At 43.2% G+C, this 23,624-nt stretch overlaps 2 long non-coding RNA genes across 2 annotated transcripts in view; one reads left to right on the top strand and one right to left on the bottom strand.

Moving 5' to 3' along the window:
- The window catches only part of LOC147029028 (uncharacterized), a 74,316-nt gene extending 59,661 nt beyond the window's left edge, over nt 1-14,655 (top strand). Inside the window, exon 4 of the long non-coding RNA XR_015056774.1 lies at nt 14,523-14,655. This is a non-coding gene — a long non-coding RNA (uncharacterized LOC147029028). The remainder of the gene's footprint in view (nt 1-14,522) is intronic.
- LOC147029027 (uncharacterized) overlaps nt 1-23,624 on the bottom strand; it is a 41,320-nt gene that overhangs the window by 3,665 nt on the left and 14,031 nt on the right. The gene's annotated exons all lie outside the window — the stretch shown is intronic.

Raw genomic sequence — 23,624 nt, 5'->3', positions numbered from 1 at the left:
GATGATGAAACGCTGAGTAAGGAGTGAGATGAGTCGGTACACATTGCGACATGTGTGCATGTCGTTGCTATTTTGATCCTGGTAGTCAGGCAAGTACATCCTGTCGCGTGATTGTTCTAAAGCGGATTCACAGGCCTATAGTGTCATTGGCCATTAAGACAATGGAAAATCCTTCCACTAAATAAACACTTGAAAGGATCACACACATGGTGTAAAAGTTAAATATTTGAACTCACTCCTTTCAGTTGTCAAGAGTGAGATCAGAGCTCTAAGCTGAAAATTTTCGAAACAATGGAAGAACATGCTTTGGAAGGTCATTTTGGGCAGGAGGTCAGTGATCACTTTTGAACAAAATATACTAAAATCATGAATGAGGGATCATTTTCCACTCGTTTTGAGGTGTAAAACCTGATGGGATGGTCAATTTTTGGTTTGGGGATCATCTTCACCTCAAAATCCAAGATGGTCACTGTCAGCCATGTTGAAAAACAAAAAATGGGATAACAGGAAGCAAACGAGCTATGTGCAGGAATGAGGTTTTTTTTAAACCTCGGCCACAGAAGGTGAAGGAGGTTATGATTTCACCCCTTTTATGTCTGTTTGTCTGTTTGTCTGTTTATATGTTTATCTGTGTACAGGATATCTCAAAAAGTTGTGGACGGATTTGGACGAAACTTAGTGGACTGGTTTTGTGTGTGGCAAAGACGATTTTTTTTCAATTTTGATGAAAATCCGAATCCGGATCTGGATGCGAGAATTATTTAGTTTACAAAGTGATTCTTCACCATTGAGAGATTGGGGCAAAAACGCAACATAGCCTGATGTTTCAAAAATGTTTTGATTGAGCCCGAAATGTTCTCGTGGATCATGCATTACGTAGCAGAGATATACACTCTACCGAGTGCCCTTCTCGTTTCCCATTCGTTCCAGCATATGGAAATGGATTGGGCAATTATTTTTCACTTTTGAGGTCACCTTGACCCCTTATAAAAAAACAGCCGCCTTCAGAGATCTTCAAAAATAATCACACAAATAAGGATAGGAACATAATGGTCGCTTCTTCTCAGAAACCACACACACAATTTCGATGACGCTTGACTTCAACCTTAGTCTCCAGTGATGTACTAAAGTTTGTTCACAACAAACTTCAATGAGCTTCAGGATGCGTGGTCCTATGTGTGTGTGTGTGTGTGTGTGTGTGTGTGTGTGTGTGTGTGTGTGTGTGTGTGTGTGTGTGTGTGTGTGCGTGCGTGCGTGCGTGCGTGTATTTGTGTGTTGTGATTCACGGGCCATACTATCTGACCCACAGGGTTCTAAATTGGTATCAAGTATGTTCATTCCTCCATGATGGTTTTGCACTTTGACCTTCCCCGACCCCAACACCCAAAGCCTCCGACAACCCCATCAATTTCCATCCTCACCCCCAAACTCAGGTTCACCTGAGTGAGCAGGTATCTCCCTATCTCCACTTTCTACCCACACATCCCCACTCCCTCCCCTCAAAACCCCCCTCCACAAAACCTCCCTGATTCCACCCATTCCCCCACACTCTCAGATTTCAGATTTCCCTGGGCATAGAACAAGTATTTCAGCTAATGTAAATATATGTATGTATATGTATATGTATATGTATATATATAAATATATATTTATATATATATATATATATATATATATATATATATATATATATATATATTGTTATGGTTGTGGGGGTGGTGGATAGAGGAATTTCATACCAAAGTTAGGATTGTATCGAGTTGCTTGGTCTGTAGATGTGTAGGAGACATCTCGATGTAAATTTAGTGGGGAAACTGAGCTCGTGTTACTTGTCACCACATGGGGGTGGTGCTGTGTTAATTAGATAAGGATTAAGGCCAATTTCCCCCAGTATATAATTGCACCCTGTGACCTTTTCCTGCATTTATATATAAATGACATTTTTGCATTTACAAGCCAGCAATAAAATTGCATTCTCATAACAACAACGCCAACATCAACAATAATAGCAATGCCTCATGTCCAAGCAGGCGAGAAGCCCCGGCGTCCCGGCTTTGTTCCAGCAAGTCATGCCCCCGAGGATTATGATGAATGGGCATAACGTCAGAAAGCCGGTCGAAGAAAAGTGAGCTTTGGAGCAGGAGGTCGGGTAGGACCATTGTGAGAGGAACATGGCTGAGACGGAGGATCTCGTTTTTCCTATCCTATTGGTCTGACAAAATGGCTACAAAATTATCGTGTCATGCTGTAAATTTGCCTGCTTGCTGGGCAAGACGCTAGTCATTAACTGTTGGCGGAAGCCGTGAAGTGTGTACATTTCTGAGGAAAATAGAAGAGCGTGCCTCGTGGCGTTATCACTGGGCCTCAGAGATCGTCTCGTCATAGGGTCGAGGAGGAAGGTGGGCGATCGTTGTGAGCAGACCTCGTGTAAGAGAGGAACACATGACATAGTCGTTCATGAGAAGAAGTGACACAGCAGTTGGTGAGCCCTGGTGTTGAATACCTCCTCACAAACTACCTCGTGTACATTTCCCACCCAGAGAGCGGCTCGGCACCATTTTGGGTGCATGTTCCCACACAGGATGAAGCGGCTCGACCCCAAAGTTCAATAAAGACCATCTCTGGACAAAGCTAAGTGCCAGAATATAGGGAAGATTTGCTTTTATTTCGTTTTCCCCTTGTCTGCATGAAAGTTCATGTGTCGAGGCACCTCGACTTTCGGCTCTCATTTACTTCACGTTTTATTATTACACTTTGAATTATTGCCATTGCGTATATTTGATCTATTTTCATTAAATCCACGTGTTTATTTTAAGTTGCTGGTGTCCATGTATCTGTTGTGGGTTCAACATAAACCTCCTTGTGCTGTGCATCCATTTGCTCCGTCTTTGCCGCCCATTCCCCTCCTACACGCGCCATAATCTCCAAGGACCACATATTCGCCTCGAAGGAAAACCGCTTGGCGATCCGGCCTGGTCGGTGTTAAGCGCTTGTCATTGACAATTGGGTAAAGGGAATTAACCTCACCGCCATGGCCACGACAATATATGTATATATATATATATATATATATATATATATATATATATATATATATATATATATATATATATATATATATATATATATATATTTATATATTTATATATATATATATATATATATATATATATATATATATTTATATATATATATTTATATATATATATTTATATATATATATATATATTTATATATATATATATATATATATTTATATATATATATATTTATATATATATTTATATATTTATATATATTTATATATATATATATATATATATATATATATATATATATATATATATATATATATATATATATATATATATATATATATATATATATATATATATATATATATATATATACATACACATACATATACATACATATATGATAAAGAAAAACCCACCCAGATCTCTCACCTGTGAATCGAGGGAATAACCAATCAGTTCTCACCTAATCAACTAAACTCAGGTGGCTAGGATTATATAAATAAATCCACTCCTCCCATACTCTTCTTGCCGAAGAAGCTGCATAAAGCAACCAAGAAAGGCTACCAAGGTAAGCCCTTTGCTGTTTGAAACACTTCCCAGAGTTCCTCCACAGCTGCAAAGACATTCACAAACAGTACACATATTAGAATCCCATTACAATGCTGCCCTCCCCGTCAGCTGCCGGAGCAGTTTCATCGCTTATTCGTGAATCATCAGTGACAGCGCAGACAGAAATGCATCCCAACAAAGCTCCCAAGCATGGACCACGTGTGAATCTCGAAACAAGTCAATATATAAATGATAAAGAAAGACCCACCCACATCTCTCACCTGTTAATGCATTGGGATTCTCATGTGTGTAATATTTGTGAATGCCTTTACAGCTGGTGAAGTAACTCTCTGGGAAGGGTTTGAAACGGCAAAAGGCCTAACTTGGTAGACTTTCCTGGCTGCTTTATGCAGCTTCTTCAGCTCGAAGAGCATGGGAGGAGTCGATTTATTGATATAATCCTCGCCACCTGGGTTTAATTGATTTGGTGAAAGCTGATTGGTTATTCCCTCCATCAACAGGTGAGAGATGTGGGTAGGTATATATATATCACCCGAATTTTCTTTTCTTTTCTTTCATTTCTATGTTCGGACATGGACTGTAAGCACCATTGAACTGTATTACTATCAAGGCATTTGTCACTAGAGACGGAATCCCACTGAAAAGAGAGAACTTTCCTGTTCAAATAACAGCGGCAGCATTGTTCGTGCGAGTTCAGATTCGTGCGAGCAATTTAATTTTACTGCTGATCACGGGTGTTAACAAGGGATTATTAACGAACGCGGTTTACTCCAGTGCTGCAGAAATAAGTTTAGCATCACTTTTGATCTCGACATTCAAACACCTTAGGGTGACGAACACATTTTTATATGATTACAAGCACACATGACATGTATGCAGGCACAACTTATCAGTACTGTACAATGTTTTGAGTCCATAATTCTCCATGCTTTCACACATATATCAGAACACTGACAAGGTAACTAATCTTAACCATGTATTGTGAATGCTATGATATTGCTGTGAATTCGCGCCCGCCGGCGTGCGAACGGCTACGTAACTCGAATCGCGGCTCGTCGCCCACCGGATGGACAATTCTGTCGTGACCCTCTCGGACTAACGCGGGGAGCTAGTCACGGGTGGGTCTTTCGGTCTCACCACGATCGTGCCAATTGGCCCCCCTCGTGGGATAGGGTTGTTCGCCAAACTCGACCTACCTAAGTACCCACGCGGAGGGTAGACTGGGCGATCGCACCTCGCTGCAGGTCGACTCCGGACATGGGCCACTTAAGCGACCCGTTCCGTACTATAGGAATAACCGAGCGGTGTTATCGTCGGCCTCGACGGTTCCGATTAATTATCGGGCGTATTAAGCCCACGACCAACCCTTTACGTGAAGCAAGATGGAGATTCAATTAAAGAAAAGACGAAGCGAAACAGGAAAACAGTTCAACATGATGCACATTTATTCTGCGGGACACGGAAAGCACACATATACAATTACAACAATTATGCACCTAAAGCAATTGCAACAAAAGAAACAACAATTCAGAGATACTACCGACTACGCGAGCACACGGCAACACTTAAACAGTTTTACTTTACAGACGGCGCCAACAACACGTTTACTCAAAAGTAAAAGAAAAGGCCACCCTCAAAGACAAGGGGGCAGACGGGGCATGTGGGCCAATATTTGCGCGGGACCTGAAAGAGCGGTCAGGTCCGCAAGACCGGGTGGATCCTACCCGTGTCTTTGTGATGAGCCGCAAATGTGGCGGCGCGGCGGTGCCCCGACTTCGTGCTCCTTCGCGGGTTTCGTTGGCACTGCTTGGAGTGGGGTGGGAACGGGGCCCCCTTTTCGCACTATCTCAGCGCGGGGGAAAAAAGGGGGGGGATTGTTGATGCTCTGGGGAAAGAGTATAGCTGGCTTGCTTAGGTCCCGCGACGAGCGATTCCACCGCGACCTCGTCGCCGACCGCCGTCTTCCTTGCCTCGGACCCGAGCTCTTCGGTCTCTTCCCCAATTCTCCCCAGCCGACTGCAGCAAACCACCTGTACGCCCTCGCCTCCCGACTCCACTCCGCGCTCCAACCCGACTCTGCCCCAAAACTCTCTTCGCCCTTCCAAGGCCTACTCCCTGCTCCTCCAAGGCCGACTCCGCTCAAACTGACCCTCTCAAACCGACTCTCTCAAACCGACTCTTTCAAACCGACTCTTTTCTGCGCTCCAAGCTCCAGGCTTCCTCTCTCTGCAGCTCCCCGACAGACTCCGAACCCCGACAGACTGCCCAAATTCGCCCCGCGCTTGGCACTTTATAGGCCGGCAGGAGAACCCATATTCAAATTTCTGGATCAGAACGAGCTCGGGGGTGGAGCCGCGCTCCCCCATTGGATGGAGGAAAAGGGGCGTGAGTCTCCCCTGATCCTAGAATTTGCATATCTCGATTCTCCACCGATGCGCCTGGAGGCGGGGCCAAACTGCCCCGCGCTTGCTGATTGGACGGATCAGACGTGGGCGTGTAGCATTCCGAATCCAAATTCTCCTCAGAAAGGCCGCATTTTGCATTCGTGGCTCGGCGCGCGTCCCGTACGAGCCCAGAACAGCCTGGCGCTCGGTGCTCACAAGTGGTGCGGGAATGGCCGCAGAAGGAGAGGTGAAGGTGGTGGAGGGTTTATGGTGGTGGTTTATGGCCATGGTGCCGTTTGGAATGGCGGTGATGCGATGTTTGCGGGAGCGAGTTGTGAAGGTAAAGATCGTGGCTGTTGGCGTTGTTGTTGTGAAGCGGCGTTGTGGTTGGTGGTTGTTGTGTGATGGCGGTTGAGACGTGGTTGGTTCAAAATAAAGATAGAACAGAAAAACGGCTATCTCAAAAGGTCGCAGCCCGAATGAATCACATTTATTCCCTCTAAACAATTGGTTTGGGGCTAACTACACATGTACTTACAGAGATATCTCACCTACGGGACCTGAATGGTGGTTTGTGAATTTCCACAACTGTAACAATATATAAAGTATGTGTATATGTATATGTATATATATATATATATATATATATATATATATATATATATATATATATATATATATATATATATATATATATTATATCTCATGACAGTACAACAGCAAGATTGTAGTACCACCAGGTGCATCCATGATTTGCTCGATTATTTGTGCAATTTCCATACCATTCCAATCCGCTTCCCCGACAGGGACTTGTTAGGGGACAGGATAACGCCAAGTGGCCCTGCTTCCATGACAACCAAACATAATGAGGCAGTCCCTCTGGTGCTTCAGGTGAGTTCTTACCTGGATGCAGGTGTGCAGTGAGATTCGATGAGAAAGAAAGGTCTGCCGATAGTGCCAAATTTTGTGCACATCCGAATGTAAAATCACACTTAAGGTCAAGAAAAATTAATACCACATGCAAAAGGTGTAAATTGCAGGAGACTTATCCTAACTATACATTTCACCACCTTATCTCGTGATCTGTGACACACTAATGTAATCTGACATGTTGTGTCTTCTTCTATATTTATAAGCATTACTCGTAAATACCACCTATCGCTTCGCTGGCAGGAATAGTAAGAACGGGAGGCGGGGGGGGGGGGGGGGTAGAGAGACAGAGACAGAGACAGAGACAGAGATATAGATGTTGGAGGAAAGTGCTGCACTTTATTCTCACAGCATTTCATTCTGGTTTCCTATTGGATGATCCACAAATCAGTCATTTCAGTTTCACTTTTCAACATCAGTTTCACTTTGGGATATCAGTTTCGATTCATCATTGCAACTTGTGATGTGATGCGAATGGTGCACTAAAAGCGTTGCAAAAAAACGATTTTCAGGGGAATCTTTTTCGATTTTCTAAAGGGTGTAGAGGGGTCTAAAGCGTTTAAAGCATTTCCGGGTCTTAAATGGGTGTAAATGTCTAAAGGGGTCGAAGGGTGAAAGAGCAAAAGTGGTCTGAAGTTTCCAAATGGTCTGAAATTGTCCAAAGGGTCTAAAAATGTCTATAGTTCTGAAAAGGGTCAAAAGAGTCAAAGACGGTCTGCACGTCTCAAAGGGGTCTAAATGGGTATTAAAAGGTCTATGATTTGTAAAGGGTCTAATGGGGTCTAGAGGCTGAACACGGTGTGAAGGAGTGAATCTGTAGGAAAGAAATTACCACTTGTTACCTTCGCAAACTTTGTTGCGAAGGTTATGTTTGATTGGTGTATTTATTTATTTATTTGTGAATATGTGTGTTTGTTTGTTTGTTTGTTATTCACATAACTCCAAAAGTATTGAACTGAATCGCAGCAAATTTGGTGGGACGATTGGTTATTACCGAGGACCATTTGATTAGATTTTTGGAGCGATCGGGTCAAAGGTCAAGGTCAAGGTCATGAAAAGGTCAAAATCGTCTTTTTAAAATAGCGCGGTCAATTTGAATCCAATTTGCTTGCAACTAATGCCAAAATGTTCAGAATTCAATGCCCCCATCTTGTGATATGTGACATGACACAATGACGTAGTAACCCTTATTAGCGGTTGGGAGTCAAAGGTCAGGGGGGGGGGTCACGACATTGCAAAATGTGCGGTTTTAGTCATAACACGGTCAATTCTTATCCGATTTGCATGAAACCAACACCAAAATGTTGACTGTTCTGTTCCCCACACTCAAATACCAATTACAAAATTAAGAGTACAAAGGTCAAGGTCGAGGTCATGAAAAGGTCAAAATCGTCATTTTGCCATAGTGCGGTCTATTTTTATCCAATTTGCATGCAACCAATGCCAAAATGTTGTGAATTCAATGCCCAATCTTGTGATATACGATATGACACAATGACGTCATTACCTTTGTTCGTGGTTTGGGTCAAAGGTCAGGGGGGTCAGCGACCTTTATTATCATAACGCGGTCAATTCTTATACAATTTGCATGTAAGTAGATTCAAAATGTTTAGAATTCAATTCTCTATCCTGTACTGTGTAATATTTGATTTCTTATAATGTGACCAGTTGTCATCAGATTGACTTGACACCGACACCCAAAAAAGGTCAGGGAGTTCACACAGAAATTGTACAATGCACGTGAATCAGTGTCAAACAGCAGGAAATTTAATGTTTTTCAGCCATCATAACACATATGAGATGGCAGATGTGGTATGGGATTAAATATCCTCACAATCAACGGTTTCTGGTGGGGGGGGCAACATGTAGCGTTGGCGAAGGTATGTGCTCCACTGAGTGCCCATTCTAGTTAGTAAATTAATTAACTCTGTAGTGCAACGCGGCAATAATGGTCCAAATGACCTCCTCATGAGTATTTAAACCGCCTATTTAGGTGCATCGTGGTTAAAAAAATCAGATCGTAGAAAGTTTCGTCGTGAATCAACTTTGGGAGCTCAAAGCAGTAAGGTCACAAGCAAAAACACATTTCGGTTTTACATATAGAGATTGACAACCTATTTTGCTGCTGCAGTCTCTTCTTCCTCTTCTCAGGTAGGTGGCGCAACTTTTTTTTTCTTCCATCGACCAGTTTACAGTGAGATCTCTCGACAAAGCCATGGCTAATATAACCAGAGGGTTGGTGTCAAAGCCACCCAATGCTCGCCTGTTTATACATTTATCGTTTTTAAAAGACGAGTCTAATATTTTTAAAAAGCATTGCAGTGAAGTCTGATCCAAATAATTTTGAAGTAATATATGTATTTGTATATTGTAATTAGTAAAAAATAGTGTGGTAGATAAAAACTTGAGAAAGGAAATAACTTGCACCAAAAACTGTAACATTTTCACGCTCACGCTCATGCCGGGGGTATCGCTATAGCTCTCTGTTCTTCGAACAGGCGAGCTAAAAATGCTCAATCAGAACCTCATTTAAGGTGATTGGAAAGCTCACCCAGAAACGTCCGAAAAGGTCCTCTTACAGCTCGTTTGAATATGTAACGAAAAAGGTCGATACATCACCGCTCTGGAAAAAACCCCAACCCCTTGTAAGTGTAAAACTCAGACCTTTGGACATACAGCCACCCCCACCCAACTGCAAACCCCAACCACGATGCGTTAGGTACGTAATTTTTGAATGGCCCCTTGGATAAGACATCGTTAAGAGGTAGGAGATATCGATAATATTGTAAGAAATGAAACATATCTCACCTGTGATTGAAAATTTCTGTGATAGTGACCAGAAACCATTTGAAAATCAGAACAATTAATGGTTGCCAAGGTTACTGGCTCAACCGACAAACGATAAATCCTCACTGATTTTTTTACATTGAATTCCCGTTTCCACCAACAATACACACTCCAAAAACATTTTCATTTGAGGTGAGGCATCTATGATGAAATTAATCAACCATCTACGATCAAAAATCAAATTACAATGTTCACTTGCTTCCATTAAACTATATGTTTGGTGTTGGCTTAATGGTTGGGGTCGTGGGCTTGGGATCCTGTGGTCCTAATTTCAAATTCCATTCGGATGTTGAATTAATTCAAGGTGGGGTTGAGTCAGCCTGTCATCCTTCTGAGGTCGGCAAAATGAGTGCCATCTTGCTTGGATGATTGAGCCATTTGAGTATCCTGTGTTTGAGTGGCGACCTGTGCAGGATTGTGCCCAATAGCCAAGGAAACTGCTTTGGCAGCACCAATGCTCTGTGCAGAGTATGGTCCCAATGGATTTGGATTTGGATTGGTTCTTTTCAACTATATGATGCATGTATATTTGATGTGCATATTTGGTGAAGTTAGCTAAGGTAGCAAACTTTTTTTTTCTACAAACTCTTTTCACCCTTGAGAGTTACATTTTTAGATGAGCAGTGAAATTACCTTTAAATCGATGTGTGGGTTGTGTTTGCACTCTGTTCGGTTTTTGAATAATTAGCGCGTTTGAGAGGTCACGTGACTCCTCCTTCGCCGATTTTATCAATCATGGCAAGGGGGTTAATTGACAGTTACTTTTCACATTTCATACCATATTTGATGATCAGAGGTTACCACCTTACTAAATATAACGGTATCCAAGTTGAAATCCGAAAGAAATTGTTTTTTTTTTTTCTATAAAGCATTGTATTTATGGATCTACCCTTTTTGAGATGGCAACAGGTGGCACCTCAGGTATTTATAATCTATGAATTGAGAAAATGACTGTTTAAAACCCCTTTTCAGGTGCACCGTGGTAAACAATGTTATCCTATAAAGTTTTGTGGTGATTAACCTTTAGAGCTCAGAGGAGTAGGGTTATAAACAATTTCACTTTTTTATATACTGTATATATATATATATATATATATATATATATATATATATATATATATATATATATTGTTGTGGTTTTGCAAAACCGCACTCCTCTGAGGCAATGGCACACAACATACAGCAATCCCAAGGCAGTTCTTTAAGTACGTGTTTAGTTCGTCCTTTCCTTATGTCTGGTGCGTAAATGGGAAAGATGTGTTGCGGAGAGCTTTTTGTTCGGCCTCCAATCTTTAATCCTTGCTCTTATTCCACTCTTTTACCTGAATTTGTCTCTCACACGTACCATGTATGCAAGAACAGATGACAACTACGAAAGGAACCAATAAACGCACCGCGAGACTCATTTGCATCCGTGCGCCAACCTATTCAAAAATGCATGCCAATTTCCAACTGCCTTCTCACCTCAGACCTTCATTTGACTCACCACAACGTTACAACACTCACCACAACCACTCCACACGTCTTCGAAAATTCCCCCACAACAACTTACGTTCACATCTTCACTACAAACACCACCGTTAGGAACAACTTCTCCCTCTTTGCCACAACACCACATTTACAATCACTTCTCCCAATACCACAACATGCTCTCACCTCTCCACAACTGCTACAACTGCCACCTATTCTTCGAACGCTCACCACGGCCTCGAAGGACGCTGAGAGAACGACATGGGTTGTTTCGGGGAATGAACATGCGCTTGAGTTTGTTCAATGATGTACAGGTAGTGCTGGAGTTTCCCGAAATTACCACATTTAAATGGAGGCCAGCACATGTTCAGGGCCGGAGAGCACGTCCAGAGACTCTCGTCCCATGTTAATCTTGGAGCTCCAATGTGTGAAAAGGTCAGAGAGCGAATGGGGCCTTTTTCTATTTTGGAGCTTGGCGGGGCTTGGCGATGACGCAGGAAGACTGCTGTGCACCAATAGGAAAGCTTGAAATCATCGACAGCCCCGTTTGATCCGACTCTTCGCTCCTCCCTCGCTTGGGGCTCATAAAAGGAGCAAATTCAGCCTAGATTTGAGTCGGACATCGCCAGAGGTTAGACTGCGGGGGACGTCGGAGGAAGCAGACATCGGGAAACTGTGGCAGACTTCAGACCTTACCAGGCAAGCAGACATTGGCAGATGGTGGAAGAGAGCGAGCTTCAGTGCCGAGCAAGTAACGCCATGAACCAGATCGAAGCGAATGACTACTACTACGGGCCAAGACCATTCCTATTTCATCGACACTCAGTTCGGCTGCATCCAGCAGCCAAGTTGCCACGACAGATTCTTACACCACTCCATTTGGGTCTTTCTCTTTCGCATCTTTCTCTACCATCTATCTTTCATCGACTGTGGATACACAAGAGCAATCCACACGGGCAAGTCCCGACCAACCATTGTTTTCAGAGCAAACCTTACTGACTCGCGCCTCACATCTTCCTCCAACACCATGCTGCATGACATGCTGCACAACACTCTAACCTCTCACTCCCACAGCACAAACACCTTCAGTTTTCTCCCTTCTTCCCCCTTCCTCAGCGTTTGTGTTGTGCAGGTCTGCTGACTACACCAGGTATTAAGTGATCGCTAATCCTCAACTGCTTCTTATCTCTCTGAGCTATCTCAAAATTTCCTCAGGTTGTGTGTGTGTGATGGCGCCTGTCGTAGCATAAGTTAAGAATGTATAAGTTTATTCGGGGTAATTCTGCACTGTCTTCTTCTCTTGCGAATATTGCATCTTTTGCCGCATCCACAAATTCCTTGCTTTCCCCTACTGTACATTTGTCAATAAATCACATACTGTGCCACATAATTTTCCTTGCTTTGTTAAATAAATGTGCCTGTTATAAATGTACCCAGTTCATTTTTGTCTTTCCCTTCATTGGTGCTCTGCACTTTAGCTTAGCCAGCATGTTATACCCAAAATCTGTTTCATAGCCGGTGCGTACTTGGCAGCTCTGCTCGGCTGCACCTGATGTGGTACGTAACGCAAGTACACATCAAGGGCGTGATTCCCCAATAAGGTGACCACATGTGCCTACTTAAACGGTTGTCAGATAGAGGACACTGGGTCACGTATTGAAATTATTGACGTTCGTGGTCGATTAACGACCCGCCGCGACACAAACATATTTGTGTGTGACTGCTTGCGATTCCCGGTGAGTCTGAATAGGAACCAAGGAAACAACCAGGGAAACCTCCCTCGTTGTTTCCCCCGGGACCCACACACACACACACACACACACACACACTGACATTTATTATTGTAGTTGTCGTAGTCGCAGCATTGTTGTTATTAGTAGTCATGAGCCAATTGCTACTGACATCCTGACCAATCTCCAAATTCCTGCATTGACTTTCGTTGGTAAGGTACCGCCAAACCACTCGCTGCTAAACCACTTGCCAAGAGACGTTTCAGCAACATGGAACATACCTTTGGGCAGACCACCGTAGAGTGGGGTATTGGAAAGTAACACAATGAGAAACATGTCAGATTACCCCATTTGGCATTCCCATCTGAGCAACATGTAGCTCATGATATTGCAATCCCAAATTCAAGTCCCTGCCACACACAATTGTTTCAACAATTGGTTAGTAATCTGTGTATTACGACACAGTCACCTCATGTCCTTCTAATAAATGATGTGTACAAGCTACTCCAAGCTGAACCCCCGTGGAAAGGAAAGAAAAAAAGAACATCACAATGAAGTTGCACAGGAATTTTTTTGATATTGATGCAGATTTGTTTGCACTTTTGTCACAATGCTGTGTCTACCAGCATTTCCTTATTATCCTAGATTTTTTTTTGATTGTCGGCCTCCACACATTCGTGGGATTGAGCATGGCCCGTAATATGACCTACATGCCATCTGCAAGCACCAGTGAAATGAATTCCCTGTCGCTTTTCACAATATTGCATGATACGATTCAGATATTTAGGAGGGCTGTTTTTAGAAATAAGCGGGCACAGATCTGTCTTGTTCTCAACTAAATGGAATGGCAGTAATGAAAATCTCAAGGTTGCCTCAGGATTGTGTTTTGTTTGGTAACTCGACGCGAACCGGTCAAACTCACAAAAATGAACTTGCACAAGAACACGCACACGAGAGGGGACGATTGTGCACATCATGCCCATGCTGCATCCATACATCCCCTATTAAAACTAATCTATCACTTTACATATTCTATGTAAACTTCACAATCAGTATCCTCAAAGTACTTTTTATCAAATTAACAACAATTTACAAAAAAAAATCCTAACTTTGCCATTTCATCTTTGGACAGGTATTTCAACATGGTGGATGCCCACAATGGCTACTTTTAGAGAGTAAAATTGGCATCTTTTAAGTCCACAACATCAATGTCGAAGGGACAGACGGTTTGATGGCCCAATCCAAATCACAGTTGCTACTCTGCACACTCATCGTGCCTGAAAGATTATAAAGCATTCCTTGAAATGCCTGAGTGTACAGCTTATCATCATGTATATACTCTATGGCGGTATACGTAAAACGAGCAAGTCTGTGGACCCCATGTCTCCTTTGTCTTGTGTTTTTCGCATTTCTAATTTTATTTTTACCCTCACCGAAGGAGAGGGTGTTGCATTTGGGTCCGGTTGTTGCTTGCAAAATCAAAGATTTTTCAAGTGTATTAGTTAGTCGATTTTGTTATTCTGTCTGTCTGTCTGTCTCTTTGTCGCCTACAGATCACAATTTTAAACCGATCTTCACGAAACTTCATAAGGAAGTAGAGTTTGTCATAAAGAAGAAACCTATTGTTTTTGAAGTCAAAAGGTCAAAAGGTCCAAAGGTCAACATTACTAAAGGTCAACAACTTAGGTGAGCTTTCTAAAGTCCTCAATTTTCATCCGATTGACGAGATTTGAAGTGGATATATATTTCAGGTCACTGAATTCAACGAGCCAAATGTTTTGAGGTCAGCAGAGACCAAAAGGTCAACATAGGCCAAAGGTCAACAACTTAGGTGGGATTTCTAAATTCCTCAAATTTCATCTGATTAACTTTAAATTTGAAGAGGATTTATATTTCAGGTCAATGAATTCAACTAGCTTATTATTTTTGAGGTCAACATGGACCAAAAGGTCAACATAGGCCCATGGTCAACAACATAGGTGGGATTTCTAGATTCCACAATTTTCATCCGATTAACTTGTAATTTGAAGAGGATTTGTATTTTAGGTCACTGAATTCAACCACCAATTGTTTTTGAGGTCAACATAGTCCCAAGGTCAAGAACTAAGGTGATATTTCTAAAATCCTCAATTTTCATCCGATTGACTTGAAATTTAAAGACGATTTATATTTCAGGTCACTGAATTTAACCACCAATTATTTTTGGAGGGCCACATCGGCCAAAAGGTCAACATAGGCCGAATTTCTAAAATTGTCAATTTTCATGTGATTCACTTGAAATTTGAAGAGGAATTGTTACATCATTGGTCATTGAATTCAACCACTAATTATTTTTGAGGTCAAATTTGTTTTATAGATCTTGCAAGTTTTGTGTTCTACATGACGTGTTCTTCTTGTTTGTTTGTCTGTCTGTTTTTTGTCCGAGCACAACTTTAATGTTTTTCTCCGCAATCATTTGTCTGATTGAGACGAAATTTTCACCATGGCAGCGACGACTCATGTGGAATGATGTATTGATAATTATGACGTCCTGGGTCACGTGATGTGGCAGCCATGTTGGAAAACAGAAAAAATTTGGACTTCTGCATCTCTGAAACCGCACCAAGGAAAATATTGAAACTTGGCACATGGCAAGTACTCCTCATGGGGAATAAGGATAATTTTTATGATGTAAAGGTTGCCTTCGCTATGACGTCATAGTTGCATATGTAGAATGCTACATCTGATCTGTACGAACCTTTTTTGAGGGTCATCTTGGGATAAAATGCTCCAAAGAAAATAAATTGTTGACATCATCGGTCACCTGATTCGGCGGCCATAATTTTTTTTCAAAATAAACCTTCAGAAAATGTTCTTCTCTGAAGTGGCTGAACAGATTGAGCGAAACTTTATACATATGACCGGCTGGATCTCCATGATGAACAAAACATTCACACAAATGTCTTCGACAGTGACATGGTTTGGTCACAATATTGGATTTACCATAAAATCTTTTTTTAATTTAAATCTTCTTCTCCATAATGGCTGGGCAGATCGAGGGGAACCTTCACAAAAATATTCCCCAAGCCATGGGTGTACAAGTTTGTTAAGGAATAATTGATAGGTCACAGGGATTGGCAGCCATCCTGGATTGAAGAAATATATTAAATAATGTTTTCTCTGGAACGACTTTATCAATCGATGTAAAACTTCACAATTATTATGTAGTAGCGATGGGGAAGAAATGCTTTAAATTTCAACTTGATTGGACACATCGTCTGGCAGCCAGAATTATTTATTTTTTTGATCTGGCTTCTTTTTTTCTTCTTTTTTTAGGCTCTCTTGGCTGTGTCTGGATGGGCTTGAGAATGGAGGAGTAGCAGCTGAAATGGGAATCCTATCCAAGTTCCTCCTGATGACTTAATCTTTGCTTTTTGCTTGTTTGGGTTCCTTCTGATTACTCCAATACAGGACTGTACCTATTTGGTCTTCCATTTGATTGGAATTTTATTTTTATACAATATGGAGGCTCATATAAAAGCTAAAAATTGAATATATTTTAATCCTATTCTAAATTCAATTGAATAATAATTTTTAAAACGTCATGGGTCAGGGTCAGGTGTCCAATCAAAGCGGGGTTGCATCAAAGCACGACGTCTTGGTACCTGGTCATCACTTCCAGCATCTCTAATTATGTCTCTTTTTAATTACGTAACACACCAGTACACAAACATCACACAAAATACACCACACAAAACAAGTCCTGGCGAAGGTCCACAATCTCTGATTGCCCTTTTTATTTTTTAATTAAAAGAATGGGGAAACAGTAACGGTGTACTGATGTAACTTGCCAAGAGCCAATCACAGACTCACGGTGCACCTAGCCTGATACAGTCAATCAGCAGCATCTTGCGACTTATCACCAAGCCACATGAAGCATAGTTCATGGTTGCTTTGTCTGGGCATCTGTCGATGTGGATAATGAAGTTGTTTTTATACAAAACGATTTTCTTTTGATCCTGCACTGTCTGGGTCCTCGGCATTCAATACAGTTCCATTTTCAACTTTGTGCAACCAGTGGTTTTGGAGGAGATGCACAACGACCACACGGACATTGGATCTTATTACAGGGTGTTTCAACAAGATTGATACAACTTTGACTTCCTGCAATTTATTTGTTTTTGACCGATACCGTTTTCCTTTTCAGGGTTTGGTGGTGTCATCGTGGTATTTGTTCCCTGGGATTTCTAGCTCTGTAGCTCAACTATGCCATTGACGGTGAAACCGAAGACAAAAGTGGTGGCTCTGTGGCATAAGACTAAATCGTATTGTAGACACCCGCCAGAGGTTCTGCCAGGAATACAACCTCAGAACATGTGATGGACCCACAAATTGTGCCATTTAACATATTGTGAAATATTTTGAGCACAAGGTTGCAGTGCACAACCAGAGCAAGGGCAAAAGTGCCAGGCCAGCATCAGTAACCAAGAGCCAAGCCAACATCGATGCCATGCAGGATTCTGCAGTGGACAGTCCCAAGAAGTCCCACCGCTGGCGCTCCCGGAAGCCCGGAATCAAACCAACATCAGTCTGGCATACCCTCACTAATGAACTGAAGCTTTTCCCATATATCATCTCCATTAGGAATAAACTGATCAAGATGACATGAGAAGGAGACTTGATATGGCTCAGTGACAGGATTGAGTGATACCCAAGCTGGATCAACCTGATCTGGTTCAGTGATGAAGCCCATTTCCACTTGAACGGTGCCATCAATAACCCCAACAACATTTTCTGGGGGTCAAAACCACCTGAGGATATCACTGAGAGGTACCTGAAAGGGCCTATGGTCACATGCTTCTGTGCCTTCAATTCTAGATGGGGGATGTGAGGGACTTACTGGTTTGAGAATGGCAACTTCAGGACTGTGACGATCAATGGTGAGCACTACCGGGCCGTGCTACAGAGGTTCCATAATGATCTAGCCTCAAAGGTCACCCCAAATGAGTTCAGCATGACCTAGTTTATGTAGGGGAGTGCACCCCCTCATACAGCTGGTGACACCATCACTTTCCTGCAGCAGCTCTTCAGAAACTGCCTCATTGCCCTGGGTACCGCTCATGACTGGGCACCCCATAGCTCAGACTGAACCCTCTGGACTACTAGTACTGTATGGCTGCCAAGGACTCTGTCTACACCAACCATACTGCAACACTGGATGATCTGAAGCAGGAGGTGTCGGAATACCTCCAGGCAGTGCCACATGAGACCGACAGGAAAGTTGGACAGAACTTTGGAGTCAGGATCAATGCCTGTCTGAACCACAGATGGGCACACATTGACAACATCAATTACAAGGATTTTGCGTAAATGCCAATTTCATTCCATTGGCTCTCATGAATTCCAGCAGTGACATACTGCAATAGCAATCAGTGATAGAAAATACCATGTCATAAGCTTTCAAGACATGTTTGGCTCACATTCTTTTTTTGTTTTTTTTTGTATACCTTGTCGAGGCTCGTGTGAGAGCTAACACACAACGCACAGTAAGGGGGGGGCATGGGACAAGAGGGGCGGGAGTGGGAAGGACAAAACATTGGGGAACAGAGACATTAGGAGATCTGTGGAAGGGAGGGGGTTGGGGCGGGAAACACGGGAATACAAGATGGACATTAAAGGGACTTCGGGATGGAAAGCAGGGAATTTGAAGGAGGTGGATTTGGAGTGGATTAACAGGGGTAGAAAAGCTCAAGGATTTGGATGGGGGACGATAACAGGTGGTGGCGAACAGCTGTTTTGAAGGCCTGGAGGGAAGAATGGGATTGGACAGAGTGAGGAAGTTTATTCCAAAGGTGGGAAAGAAGAGGAATGAAAGAGTGAAGGTGAGCAGTGATTCGTGATTTTGGTAGTTTTACCAGAAGGGGGATGTTGGCGGACCTTGAGCGCGCTGCAGAAACATGGTGGGGAAAAATTGCAGACATAGCGGGGGGGGGACCAGAGAGGAGATGGTGGAAGACAGAAAGACAAACGACCTGCCTGTGGTGAGAGAGTGAGAGGCCAAAAGACTGAGCCTCAATGCGGGAGATGCCAATGATCCGAAATGCCTTGGTTTCTACAGCGTGAAGCCGAGAAAGTTGGGAAGCAGGAGCACCAGCCCAGAGCAGAGAGCAGTACTCCATCAGGCTGTGGATGAAAGCTTTGTATGTGGTCAGGAGCTCAGGAGGGCCGAGGAAGGACTTTGAACGATGGAGGATTCCCAGTCGGCGACTGGCTTTGGAGGCCAGGTTGGAAATGTGGCTTTCCCAGAAAATATCATGGTACATAGTGAGACCCAGAAACTTGAAAGGAAGGACTTCTTTCAGAAGATTGTTGAGAAAGTGGATTGGGGGGGGTGGGGGGGGTGGGGGGGTTGCCAAACGGTCCTTTTGGAGAGACGTGGTGAGAGTGTGAGATTTGTCCGGATTGAAAGACATGTTCCACGTGTTGGACCAGTTTGTAATTTTATCCAGATCTTCAGTGAACGAAGAAGCTGCTGCTTGCCGGTCTGAGGGATGACAGATCGTACGGCAGAGGGTGGAGTCATCAGCAAAGAGATAAAGAGGATTTTCCAGAGAGTTGGAGAGATCATTGATGAAAACCAGAAAAAGAACAGGGTGCAGAACGGTCCCTTGAGGAACTCCAGCCTGGACAGGAAGAGGAGGTGAAAGAACTCCATTTTGGGCCACACGGTGACTGTGACAGGAGAGGAAGTCTGCTAGCGATGAGTGGAGATGGCCTTGGATACCATAGGAAGAGATTTGGTGAGCAGGGCAGGGTGCCAGACCATGTCAAAAGCATGCAATATGTCTTGTGATATGGCTCTGATTTCATGTCTGGCATTGAGGACTTCCATCCATTTTTGGGAGCGCAGAACCAGAAAGTGATGGGTTTTGGACACAACATTTTGATGCAAACACCGAGTTTCGGCATTCAGCCTTTTCACGTGCGGTATCAGTAGTGCAGCCATTTGAGGTAAGGGAGAGGATGGAGGGGGAACATACACCAGAAACAGATTTTATTAGACGTTGCCAGGATTTTGAGGAGGGAGAGAGGTTTGAGAGTTCAGACTTGAGCTCAGAAAGATGTTGTTTTCTGGCTCTCCTGAGGGTAGATACACACTTGTTCCGAGCTTTATGGAAGGAACTGAGATGATTCTCAGTTGGGTTTGCTTTCCATGAGGCAAAGGCAAGTTGTTTCAGGACAACTGCCTCACCACAAGCTTCAGTAAACCAAGGGCAGGAGGAAGCGTAGGACAACTGCAGACTAGAGGGGATAAATCTGTGCATGAGGGAGAGCAAGTTTCTTTCAAAGAATTCCCAGGAGGAGTTGATGTTGGAGAAAGTAGCGATGGGAGACCAGTTTTTTAGTTTGAGGGCTGCTTGGAGACCCTGCCAGTCGGCTTGAGTGAAATGCCAGACTCGACGGCGGTGAGGTGGTTCTCTGATAATAACCAGAGAGATGTCTACTTTGACAAGCACGTGGTCAGAAGAACCGATTGGAGCGGAAAGAAGAGCAGCAGATATTTTCAGGGTTTTTTGTCAAAATCAGATCCAGAAGAGATGGAGTACCATTGGTTGAGATCCGGGTCGGGAAGTTTTCTGATTGTGTCATTCCCAATGCGTCGCAGAAAGGTTTTGCTGAGGTGCCATGACAGGTGAGAGAGGTACCCACACCTAGCCAACTGGCGTGATGACAATTGAAGTCACCACATATGAGGAAGAGAGAGTTTGGATGAGAACACAGAAGTTGGTCCATGTTTTGGGATTGTGAGGTGCAGATGGAGTCATCATTAAGCCTGGTGTTGGCTTAGTGGTTAAGGTGGCGGCTTGGGATCCCAGTGTCCTGAGTTCAAGCCCCGTTGGCTGCTGAATTAACACCAGGGGGTTGACTCAGCCTGTCATCCTTCCGAGGTCGGCGAAATGAGTGCCAGTGTACTGGTCCCGGTGTATTCCCCGGTTAGAATAGGTGTACCATATCCCTGTGTGTCGTAAGAGGCGACCAGGGTTGGCGTCAGGAAGGGCATCCGGCCATAAAACATTGCCTCACAAAAAGCCAAACCCCTGCACTTCAGGGAAAAATGGCTGTAAAAACGGTTCACACACACACACACACACACACACACACACACACACACACACACACACACACACACACACACACACACACACACACACACACACACACACACACACACATACACATACACATACACACACACACACACACACATGGAGTCATCACTGTTTGGTGGACAGTACAGTACACATATAAATATGAGGTGGGAGTGGAGGGAAGCCGTACCCAGAAGTATTCCTGAGGGTGTGGGGGAGTGAGAGCAGTGCATGGAGAGTGGGGAATAGTCTTTGATGAAGAGCAACTCCTCCACCAGGACGAGGATCAGGTCCGTCATTCCGGCGGAGGGCGTAACCAGGGAGAGATACTTGGGCGGCGGAGACGTCTTTAGGGAGGAAAGTTTCTGTTTTTCAAATTACGTCTGGTTTGTCAGTGGCAACTGTATGGAAAGATCTGAAAGCTTTGAGCGAAGGCCCCGGATATTTGAGGTCTACACTGTTACTGAAGAGGGAAGGGAGGAGGCTTTTGGTGCAGGGGATGGGAGGGGAGGGGGAAGGTAGGGCAAGGGCAGGGGGAGGTAAGGAGTGTTGTTGAATGAGTGTGGAGGATTGCAGAATAACTTGGGGAGGGGACCGGATGAGGATGAGAAAAGGCTCTGTGGTGCTGGGGGAGAGGAGGGCTAGAGAGGGGCAGAAGGCAGTTGAGGATTTGAGGAAGTGGAGTGATGAGATGGAGGTGAGATGGCAGGGGAAGGGGCAGCTTTGTGGATGAGAGGGGGGGCAACTTTGAGAAGGGCGTGTGAGGGGTTTGAATTGTGGGAGAAGGGTGAGTGGGGAGAGTTGAGGGAGAAAGGTAAGGGGGAAGTTTTTGAGAATGGTGAGAGGAAAGCTTGGAGGGAGGAGAGTGTGATGGTTGCTTTGAGAGTGAGAGTGAGGAGTGAGTTGGCACTGAAGTTAGAAAAAAAGAATGGTTGATGGAAAGCGAACATTCATAGCAAACTGGGTTTTTTTAAGTTTTAGGTTAGAGATGCGATTTAACACGTTTCTTGATGGATGCCATGAAGGCGAATTCAGAGAATAGAGAGAAGAAACGCTGTAATAGTTGGATTTTTTTCAGCAAGGTATGAAAGGAAAGGTCGAATTGAGAGCAGTCTGTTTAAATAGTAGACGAGTAGTGCATTATGATCCAGTAATGAGTGCCACATGTGTGAAAGAGGAAGATGAAGCATTATCAGAGATCGTTTTTATTATTGTTATTCGTATTATTATTATTATTATTATTATTATTGTTTGAGAGAGTTTTCATCAAATTAGGTCATGGAAATGTTGTAGTAAAAATCGTGAGGTGAATGGTGAATTTGGATCGGTAAACTCAAGTGGTGTAAACAGATCACGTGGTTTCAGGAGAACCACGTGGCTCTGGGAGGTGTATAGTCAAAAGTGAATTCATTTATTTATTTATTTTAAATAAGGAATGTGTTACATTCGGAAAAAGGGAAGCTTGAAGTAAAATCGTGGAAGTGTATGCTGAATTTGGAACTAAACGCAGGGTGAAGCTGCTGGGGTGATGAAACCTATCAGAAAGAGGGTGGAGAGAGACACGTGATTACAGGAGATGTTTCGATCGAAAGGATGCAGGAAAATTGTTGTTTTTTGATGTATTTTTGAAGGATAGCTAAGATTCGGGAATGGAAGGTTGTTGGAAGAAATTGTGAATGTAATGGCGAGAGAGGGTCAGCTGAAATAGAATAAAGATGGTGTGCCGGCAGAAGGAGGAAGAAAAAGAAGAAGAAGAAGTATAAGAAGAAGAGGATGAGGAGGAAGAAGAAGAAGGAGGATCGGGACTCATGGAAGTGCAAGGTGAAAGGTAGTCTTTTGTTTGTTTGTTTGTTTTGGATTTAAGACAAGAAACAGTGTTTAGTTAAGAGGGATGGGGGACGTTGGGAATGTGGGGAAAATAAGAATTGAAGGCAATGGAGAGAGAATACAAATAAAAACGATCTTGCACCAAGCGGGGAAGGATGGGTCGGCCTCAAGCAACCTGGAAAGACAAAGTCGACGAAAACTGACAAAATACATGATTTTTGAAACAAAACCGAACTAGGAACACACAGTAACATATAGGTGAGAAAATAAACAGTTAAAACGGGACAGATAACGACCGGAAACTTAACTTTGAGATCGTCAGCAGAGAGCCCTGAAACTGAAAGACCCTGCCGTCGCTCCAAACTCAGAACCAGAAGTCGAATGGGACTTCCAGAATTCCTGAGGTTTCTGTTCCTTTGTAAATAAACATTTAAAGTTGCATCACTCTTTTTGAAACACCCTGTATTTCGACGAGCAAGCCGGCCCCAGGAGAACTTTTTCTTACATTGTGTGCAGATTTGTTTTGAAATTCGAAGAATGGGGAAACAAAAAATGAAGGTATGTGTGGAAATAACACTTACATGGAAACATTTTGCAGAGGTACCACATACATCTATCTATAATTCCAGCAGTGTGTGTGTGTGTGTGTGTGTGTGTGTGTGTGTGTGTGTGTGTGTGTGTGTGTGTGTATGTGTGTGT

This window comes from Eptatretus burgeri, chromosome 4 (assembly GCF_056783735.1).
Source record: "Eptatretus burgeri isolate ZD-2024b chromosome 4, Ebu_testis_v1, whole genome shotgun sequence".
Taxonomy (NCBI): domain Eukaryota; kingdom Metazoa; phylum Chordata; class Myxini; order Myxiniformes; family Myxinidae; genus Eptatretus; species Eptatretus burgeri.
The sequence above is the reverse complement of the archived record's forward strand: the minus strand, read 5'-3'. Positions and strand labels throughout refer to the sequence as shown.